The following is a 10005-nucleotide window of genomic DNA, read 5'->3' as shown; positions in this document are numbered from 1 at the left end:
ACTATTAACTGGTGCTTCTCTTTGGAACTGGCTAATAAGGTTATATACCTTTCCTCAGTTCTATGGCCTTCCAGCCTCATCCTCTCTGAGGCCACCCATGGGAGGAAAGGAAAGACGCTCCTACAGAAACCTATGACTTTTTTGTTTCATACCAAGAGTTAGACAAGGTCTCGAAAACAAGCCACATAGCCCTTCCAAGACAACCAGTCTGGAATACTCAGATGGTATTGGGATCTACTCCTTCATTTGCCATGATCTTCATTTGCCATGATCTCATGCCTGATGACAACTTCAAAGGTTCTATTCCCAAGCAAGTTCATGGCAACAGGTATCATGGGTTAGGATATTGTCTTTGTTGTCCTGTGATGTGACAACAAATATCACAAGTAGCTGGCATAGGGAAGAGAAATTCATTTTCACAGTTGAGGAGACTGGAATTCTGAAATCAGGGCACCAGCTGTAGGAGGAGGGGGAGGTGTTCTCTCTTGCCACTTTGTGAAAAGTTCTTGACTCCATCCCACTTTGGTGGACCCAACCTTCCATGGAGATATCCAGGATCTTTACATTAACCTTCCCTAGGGAATGGTGGTTCCCAGCACAGGAATCCTGGGTCCAAACAATTCACTCTGCTCATGCCTTCTATGTCTTAGTGGAAACAGGGTCCCTCTGATCTCTGTTTTTATATTTAAAAATGACTGATTGAAGATAGGACCCAATTCTCTCCCTTGAATATCGCATTGATAACAGCTTCCTCTAATCTTTCCTGGTTATGTGGTGTCAAGTTGGTTTAGCTCAATAGTGACCCTGTAGAGGGTTTCTGAGATTTTAAATCTTTACGGGAGCAGAAAGCCTCATCTGTCTCCTAAGAGGAAGTTGGTGGTTGTGAACTACTGACCCTATGGTTAGTATCCCAACTTGTAACCCACTGTGCTACCAGGGTGCCCTAGTCTTCTCTAGTGAATCTGAAAGAGTTCTGTGTTTACAACACACAGGGACTTACAGCAGATCACGGCTTGAAGGTTGATTACATAATAATGAAAGTCATGGTACAGTCCATTTTACTCATATTTAGGGGCCAACAATGAATTCTACAACATTCCCACCTCTGTCCCTCATCCACTATTCACGTCCTTGCACATGTAAAACAGTCTCCATATAGTATTATTTCCAAAGTCTTAAATCCACTCTAAGTCCAAAATCTCCTGTTGTAAAATTCCTCTTCATCTGTGAACCTGCACAATCTAGAATGTAAATGCTCTGTTTCCCAAGTACAGTGAAGAAAAAGGCACAAGGTAGACATTTCCACTACAAATTGGAGAAATACAAGGTACCAAGAAAGTGCAAAATTGGCAGAACAACTTTCCTGTGACCATCTGGGCAACGACACTCCTCACTATTTCTTTGGATCTGGTTGAGGCACTTCAGTTTGTCTTTCAGGCCCAGTGTAATGGCAAGCCATGTTTCACAATAAAAATATTTCACATGGAGAGCTGTTGTTGTTGTTGTTATTGTTAAGTGCTTCTGAGTTGGTTCTGTGGCAGAGGCCATGTCACCAAGGGGCAGAGCGGCGGAGGACCCTAAGCATGAAGGGCTCATTGTTAAGCAAGGCCACAATGGGTCTCCCCTTGGAAGGCAAGGCCCCAGGAGGGATCTCATGTGGGGACTCTGCAGTTTCTGTCTCTTTGTTTTAATCAGCTTATTTTTAATTTTCTTGATTTTATAATAAAAGTTTTCAGTAGAATCTTAGTAAGAATTATATTAGAGATTTGAAACTTGTTTTTAGGCACCTTCACACCATATTCAATCATGCGTAGTCCTAAAGAATGCTTTTCACACTAACAATAGGTTTCACCACTAGGAAAAACCAGCTAAAGTTTTTGCCAGTCCAAGTTTAAGATTACATTCAACATTCCGTGTAGTTTCGGTCAGGGACATCAAGACCTCTAGAAAATTAGCTAAAAATGCAATTGAGGGCTAAGGGAATAGTAACAGATCATAAGCAGAAATTTAACTAGATGTTTTGTGTCGAGAAGTTTTTAGTATAAGGAAGTTGTTCCGTTTCTTCTTAACTACAAAACTTTAAATGCTTCTTGTTTTTCTTGTTTAATCAATCATGAAAAACAACTGTGTTGTCAGTTACCGTAGCAAGTAATGTTTAGGTACTTTTGTGATTAATAAATCTATAGAAAATAATAGGTGAAGGTAGAAATAGGAGTTAAGACTTAGAATTATGTTTTAAGGTTAACCTGACATTTTAAGAATAATTAAGGTTTGCTTACAGAAATCAGATATTGTCTAACTACGTAAAGGGGAACAAGGAAGATGTTGATATTCTTGATGCTCTATATTGAAATGATTAATATGTATGATTTAGACCACTACTTTGAAAAGAATGATTAATAGATTGATGGTATAGAGTAGTATAAAAGCTGTTTGAGAATCTGAAATAAAAAAAAGAGGAGAAATAAAATGTGAGAGGAGAAGACTCACCATTCATCGAGATCATTGATTCTGTGAGCTTCATTTCTTTGCCGATGCCATACCTCTCTCTAAGGACTCCCCAGTAAGATTGTCGGGGCTGGCCCCCGACAGTTCTGACTAATAGAGACTCTGTACAGGGTTTCTGAGGAGCAGGGGATGGGTTTGAATCACTAATCTTATGGGTAGTTAGTCCAGTGCTTACCCTATAGCAGCACACCAGGACTCCTTCAGATACAGTCGGTGAGTTCTAATCTCATCCAAGTGGTGTCTTACCACAGAAAAGAAGAGACGAAGATATAGACAGAAGACGAAAGGCGATGTGTTAGCTGTTATGGGACGGTGTCTCTCAAAGATCTCAGAAGGAATCAACACGGCTGACTGGAGGAATCAAGTGCAAATGCTCCAAAATGATCACCGAATGTCAAACCACATCGCCTATCCCTCAGCCTGCTCCTGATATGCATACTGAAGCTCTTTGTTCTCATGCTTTATGCATACGTATGCTATGAAGGAGCAAAGAGCCCCCTCCACCCACTAGCCACACTGAAAACCTTCATTCTCCAGGAAAGGTCATGCAGCCTGGCACCTTGTGATTTTCCTGCCCTTTTCATGTTTCTCATTCCACTCCTAACTGCTCTGATGCATGAAGCGTGTACACGTCATGATATAAAACGACCCTAGCCCATGCTTCTCATGCGGAATCTTGACTGTCAAGCAGGCTGGGTCTGGAAGCAGCTGCTGTGCTTGTCCTGGCCTGTTATTTTTTCCTGTCTGTAAACTGTCTTTTCTTTTCTGTAATAAACTAATTTCTCTCAAACTGACTTCTTGTCACTTTTTTCAGTCTCTTGGCAATCACATATGCATAAGGATTCTGCTTCTGAGCTTAAAGCTAAACAGTTGGTGTGTCAGCCAGGAGACTGAAAAAAACCAGGAATCTAGAGATGAGATGGGAGGGAACAGGTATTTTGTGTGGGGAAATCAAGGAATGTCTGTTGGTTTCCATGTTTGGTTCAATAGCACAGTTGCTAGACACTAGGTGCTGGTCACCTTTGTAGCATCGGCCCTCCTGTGTACTCTCTGTGCCACTAGAGAAGTAGAGGTGGCCACTTACCCAGAAGCACAGAGGTTGAAGGATGAGCTGCATTTAGAACAAGAGGCTGCAGTGACACAGGCTAGTACCACTGAAGCCCTCACCACCTGTCTCCAAACATGTGATTCAGCTGTGGAGACTCTAGCCTGTCGTGTCGCCAAAGTGAAAGCATGGCATCTGCCTCGGCAGCATGTGTGGGCAGTAATTATGAAGACGGATTGGGACCCAAGTGGTAGGACCTGCTGTAATCTTCAACTGAGTCAGAAGGGAGGACTGGGAGGAAGAGAAAGAGGTCCCTCATTGTGATGCCCAACCAGTTTTGGTTACTATGATTACAGTTTCCCAAACCTGCCCAGTTGGTGTGGATCCTGCAGATGTGCCAGCTCTCGAACACTAGCAGGGAGGGACTACACAGCTGCCAAGTTCATAGACCTGGCCCCTCAGTACAGGCAGAAAGGAATAGAGTCTGTGGCTGCTTGGCTACTCCTCCTGTGGTACCTAGGGGAAGACAGGATACTCCTCACTGGTCTGAAATGTCTAAGATGGCTTCTGTCTACCCACCCTGTATTGAGACTAAGGCTCCATGCTGCAGTCAATGAGAATCAGTTAGTATCACTCCTGCTGTGGGCAGTTTCAACTTGCAGGGCAGTCTGGCCAAATGAGGGTGACATTCTGGCCTCCTTCATATTCTGGACAGCTATTGCAGAATTTCAGGAAGTGATTAGAGAGCTTGGGATGAAGCATGCTGTGTACACAGAGCATTATCGGGGCCCCAGGAATGAGCTGCTCACAGCTGAAATGAAGGATGTCATTTACAATGAGTTCCTAATCAATGTTATGAAACCCTGGAGTCTATACTGAATCCTATGAGGGGACAGTCAGCGTTCAGGCTCAACCATAGCTGACCTGGGGTGAAACTGAAACTGTGGGAATGCAAGAGAGGGTGGAGCTGGAAAAGTAAACAATCAATAAAAAAGGTCTGGCCCAAATTACTACAAAGCAAATGTGGATTGACTTGCTTATTGCAGGCAGTCCCTGGGATAATACCAACTCCCAAGACTAGGAATAGTATCAAGCTTTCCCCTCATTAGGAATCAGCTTGGCTTAGCCCTTGATTTCAGAGATGGGAGGTGATCCATTTCTGTGCTTCAAGTCACCCACTTTGTGGTATTTGGTTACAGTAACTCTAGAAACTAAGATGGTTGCCTTCGTGGAGGACAGTGGAGGTACATACATATGAGAGACATATTTTGTAGCTCTGCAGTCAGCAGAGGGTGTCTCTGAGTGGTTGTTCTTACAAATGCCGACACTAGGGGTCTGTTAAACCTGACCTGAGGGTCAGGCAGCTTGCATGAGTAGTATTAGCTGTGAAAATGGAACATAAATGAGAGGGCACCTGGACTTGAACCAGGGACCTCTTGATCTGCAGTCAAATGCTCTACCCCTGAGCTACACCCCCTGGCAGGTGAGCAGCATCTACTTAATGCCTTTTTATTTGTGTGATAGTACTCTGCCCTGTCATATGAATTGATGTTTTCCTTTGGGACTGGCTTACTCATGATTATACAACTTCCCTAAGCTCTATGGCCTTACAAGCCTCATGCTCTTGGGGCCTTTAATAGGGAGGAAAGAAGAAGCCTTCAATGGAAGCCCAGCTCATTATCCATTGCCTGTTTGTTTTAGGCCTATAGCTGCCCAAGGTCTCCAAAACAAGGCACATAATCCTTGCCTGAACCTTCAACCCTGTACCTTTCTTTCTCCTTCCCTGAAGTCGTAATGGGCTGTGGTGGCCTTAGCATACTACCGCAAAGGGGTGGCTTTGAACAACCTTCATTGTCTCATAGTTTTGGAGTTGGAGACTCCATGATCGGGGTGAAGGCTATGCTGATGCATCTGATAGCCACGAGAATCTGCCCCATGCCTCTATCCTACACACTGCTAGCTTCAGTAGTTCTATGGAGGCCCTGGGATGAAACTTCAGTATCATGTAGTCGAATGTTCTCCTTACTCTGTCTGCCTCTCTGTGCTTGCTCTCCACTTTTATAAGGACAGCACTCAGATGGGATTGGGACCTTTGCTATATGCTAGGACTTCATCCAAACTTAGCTAATGACATCTTCAAAGGCCTATTTCCTGCCAAGTTCATGGTCACAAGTAGCAACGGTTAAGGTATTGTGTTTGTTATCTCATGCCACAAAAATAGAAATACTACAAATAGCTAATTTAAGAAAGAGAAATTTATGCTCACAATATAGGAGACTAGAAGTACCAATTCATGGTATCTGCTCTAGAGAAAGGCTTTCTCTCTCTGCTTCTTTGGGGAAGCTCCTTGACTCCATTCACCATTTTAGGGCCTGCCATTGAATGGTGACCTCTATGATGTTCCTGTGGGTCTAAGGGTTCTCATTGCAGGGTACCTGGGTCTAAAGAATAGTGTCTACTCCTCACTGTTATCTCTGTGTGGTAATGAGATCCCTTTAAAATCTGTTATTAATTAAATTTAAGTCCTGTTATATTTCAGAACAGATTGATACAGAATGGAACCCATTCTTGTTGCTCAGCCATTATTGTCTCCTACACCAATAACACATCATATGAGGCCACTATTCTTGCCGCATGAATGTCAACGGGGCAGGATTTTAAACACACTGGATGATTATTGAAGATCATGAAATGAAGGATGATAATAGTGACAATCATGTGGCAGCCAATCTGACACATATTTAAGGGGCACACAGTCCAATCTATATCATTCCCCCTAAACCTTACAACACAATTCACTTTGTTCCCATATGTAGAACATATTCACCACATCATATAATCTGCAAAATCTGAAATCAATGCACATTCCAAACACTCAGGGAATAAAATTTTTCTTCATCTGTCTACCTGTACAATCTAAACACCAAATGATGCGTTTCCCAAGTGCAACAGAGTACAAGGCACAAGATAGACATTTCCATTACAAATGGGAGAAATGCAATGGCCAAGGAAGTTTCAAAGTTCCTTGAACATTTTTCTGAGACCATCTGGGCAATGGCACTGCTCTCTACCTCCCTGGATATTGGATGTGACTTCCATGCCCCCTGTGAGGGCACAACTTGGTTTCTATAAGGGTCTTTCATTATGGATTGGTGGTGGTGGTAGTTGTGTGCTGTTGAGTCTGATCCAAATCATAGCGATACAATATAGGGTTTCTGAAGCTTTAAATTTTATGGGAGCAGAAAATCTCATCTTTCTCCCATGGAGCACTTGGTGAACTCCAACTGCTGACCTTGTACTTAGCAGCTCAATACGTAATCCATCATGTCACCAGGGCTCCTTCTAAGATGGAGTTGGTGTTGGTAAGTCCTGTGTAGCAGTTATGACACTTAGTGACACTGGGTAGGGATTTCAGGAGTGGCTGGTAGGTTTGAATCACCAACATTGTGGTTACCAGTCCAGTGCTTATCCTACAGTGCTACACCAGAACTCCTAGGATGCTGTAAATGGGTTCTTATATCATCCAAGTGATGTCTTACCAAAGAGAACAGGAAAAGATATAGTCAGGAGAGGAAAGGCGATGTGACAACAGAGAGAGATGCAAAGGATTGCCAAGCCCCACTTGAAGATAGCCGAGTCAGGGAACAGTGTCTCTCTCACAGCTTTCAGAAGGAATCAACATGACTTAGCCCTTGAATTCAGACTTGTAAACCACATAATTGGGAGACAATCCATTTGTGTTCTTCAAGTCATATATATTGTAGTATTTTGTTACAGCATCTCTAAGAAACTAAGAGGGTGGCCTTCATGGATGACAGTGGGGTGATGGAGATGAGACTCACACATACATGAGTCATTTTTTTTTGGCTTCACCTTACCCTCAGAGTCATGGAGGGGTGTGTCTGTGTGGTTGTTCTTAGAAAGCCCAATAATGAGGGACTGCTAAGCCTTCCTTGAGGGGTCCAGGAAGGGTGCATTTAGTAGCATTAGCTATGAAACTGGGACATAAATAAGGGGGCACCTGGATTTGAACCAGGGACCTCTTGATCTGCAGTCAAATGCTCTACCCCTGAGCTACACCCCCTGGCATGTCAATGTAGTTTAATTAATGCCTTTCATTTGTGTGGTAATACTCAGTCATGGACTATTAACTGGTGCTTCTCTTTGGAACTGGCTAATAAGGTTATATACCTTTCCTCAGTTCTATGGCCTTCCAGCCTCATCCTCTCTGAGGCCACCCATGGGAGGAAAGGAAAGACGCTCCTACAGAAACCTATGACCTTTTTGTTTTATACCAAGAGTTAGATAAGGTCTCGAAAACAAGCCACATAGCCCTTCCAAGACAACCAGCCTGGAATACTCAGATGGAATTGGGATCTACTCCTTCACTTATCATGATCTCATGCCTGATGACAATTTCGAAGGTCCTATTTCCAAACAAGTTCACGGTCACAGGTAACATGGGTTAGGATATTGTCTTTGTTGTCCTCTGATGTGACAACAAATATCACAAGTAGCTGGCATAGGGAAGAGAAATTCATTTTCACAGTTGAGGAGACTGGAATTCCTAAATCAGGGCACCAGCTGTAGGAGGAGGGGGAGGTGTTCTCTCTTGCCTCTTTGGGGGAAAGTTCTTGACTCCATCCCACTTTGGTGGGCCCAAACTTCTATGGAGATATCCAAGATCTTTTCATTAACCTTCCCTAGGGAATGGTGGTTCCCAGCACAGGAATCCTGGGTCCAAACAATTCACTCTGCTCAGGCTTTATGTGTCTTAGTGGAAACAGGGTCCCTCTGATTTCTGTTTTTATATTTTAAATGACTGACTCAAGATAGGACCCAATTCTCTCCCACGAATATTGCATTGATATCAGCTTCCTCTAATCTTTCCTGGTGGTGGTGGTGGTGGTGGTTATGTGCTGTCAAATTGATTTAGATCAATAGTGACCCTGTAGAGGGTTTCTGAAGCTGTATATTATTCCGGGAGCAGAAAGCCTCATCTTTCTCCTTTGGAAAAGTTGTGCCACCAGAATGTCTGGATTGTGGGAATGCAGGAGAGGCTGGAGCTGGAAAAGAAAACAATCACTAAGAAAGGTCTGGTCCAAATTACTAGATAGCAACTGTGGATTGACTTGCTTGCTGCTGGCACTTCCTGGGACAAAATTGACAAGCAGCCCAACATAGTCCAGGTGAAACTGTGGCAGAAACTCTGTCCTGAGCAATAGTTCACCAGGGGAAAGGAATCCCAAGACTCCAACACTCATAGCATGCCTGTGGTATGGGCAATACCAAACCCCTAGACTATGGATGGGGCCAAGGATTACCTGGCCCTTAGATTCAGAGACAAATGGATGCCCCATGTGGAATTAACCATCCATTGGTCTCAAGAAATAAGCTAAGTTTAACTGTAGTTGACCCTGGTTCATGAAAACATCCACCGGTTCCAGGGCCCACTTACTGCTATTGATGGATATGGGGGCAGTATTCTAAAGGTGTGACAGACAGTGTTGACGCTATAAATGGTTCCTTTATCTCCCAAGGAATATAAAGTATACATTTCGTCTCTCCCTGGATATATCCTAGAGATGGACCTACTAGGAAAGACGATGCTTATGATTATTGCAGGAGAATTCCATTTAAGGGTACATGTGGTAAAGTCTATTACTTGGAGATGGGCATAGTGGACGCTAGCTCTTAGTCCACTTACCCATACATACCCCATCGAGCGTTTGTCAAGCAATATCAAACAATACCACCAATCTGGAGGACAGGAGGACTTATGGTCACTATCTCTGAACTCGCCCAGATGGGAATACTAGGCCCACTTATGTCTCAACAGACATTTATTGTGTCTGCATTTATTCCACCCAGTAAAAAGATCATGATCTGTGTAATTGTTCTTACACAACCCAACAAACAGGGGCTGTAAAAACTCTTATTTGGGACCAGATAGGGAGTATATGGTAATATCAACTAATAAAATAACATAAAAGAGAGGGGGCACCTGGATTTGAACCAGGGACCTCTTGATCTGCAGTCAAATGCTCTACCCCTGAGCTATACCCCCTGACAGGGAACCATAAGCTACTTGAAGCCTTTTATTTGTGTGGTAGTACTCAGCCCTATGATATTAACAGGTGCTTTCCTTTACAACTGGCTGACTCATGACTACGCATCTTCCCTAGGTTATTTTGACTTTCCAGGCCTCGTCCTTGCTGGGTTCAGTAGTAGGGAGGAAAGGAGAAGCCTCTGATGGAGCCCCAACCCATTACTCATGACAAGTTTGTTTTAGGCCAAGAGCTGTCCAATGTCTCCCCAACAAGCCACATAGTAATTCCCTGCACCCTCAGCCCTGTTCCTTTCTTCCTCCTTCCTAAAGACAAAATGGGCTGTGTATTCCTCTCTTGGGGTGGTGATTATGGGCCGTGGAGTCGATTCTGACTTATAGCGAA

At 43.5% G+C, this 10005-nt stretch overlaps 3 non-coding genes across 3 annotated transcripts; all 3 read right to left on the bottom strand.

The window, feature by feature from the left end:
• Nucleotides 1-4958: 4958 nt before the first annotated feature.
• TRNAC-GCA lies at nt 4959-5030 on the bottom strand. The gene has a single exon. It is a non-coding gene; the product is annotated as a tRNA-Cys (tRNA).
• Nucleotides 5031-7565: 2535 nt separating this feature from the next.
• TRNAC-GCA lies at nt 7566-7637 on the bottom strand. Its single transcript has one exon. It is a non-coding gene; the product is annotated as a tRNA-Cys (tRNA).
• Nucleotides 7638-9548: 1911 nt separating this feature from the next.
• On the bottom strand, nt 9549-9620 carry TRNAC-GCA. Its single transcript has one exon. It is a non-coding gene; the product is annotated as a tRNA-Cys (tRNA).
• Nucleotides 9621-10005: the final 385 nt, after the last annotated feature.

The sequence above is a fragment of the Chrysochloris asiatica genome, unplaced genomic scaffold (assembly GCF_000296735.1).
Source record: "Chrysochloris asiatica unplaced genomic scaffold, ChrAsi1.0 scaffold00041, whole genome shotgun sequence".
NCBI lineage: Eukaryota > Metazoa > Chordata > Mammalia > Afrosoricida > Chrysochloridae > Chrysochloris > Chrysochloris asiatica.
This window is presented reverse-complemented; position numbering and strand designations above follow the sequence as displayed.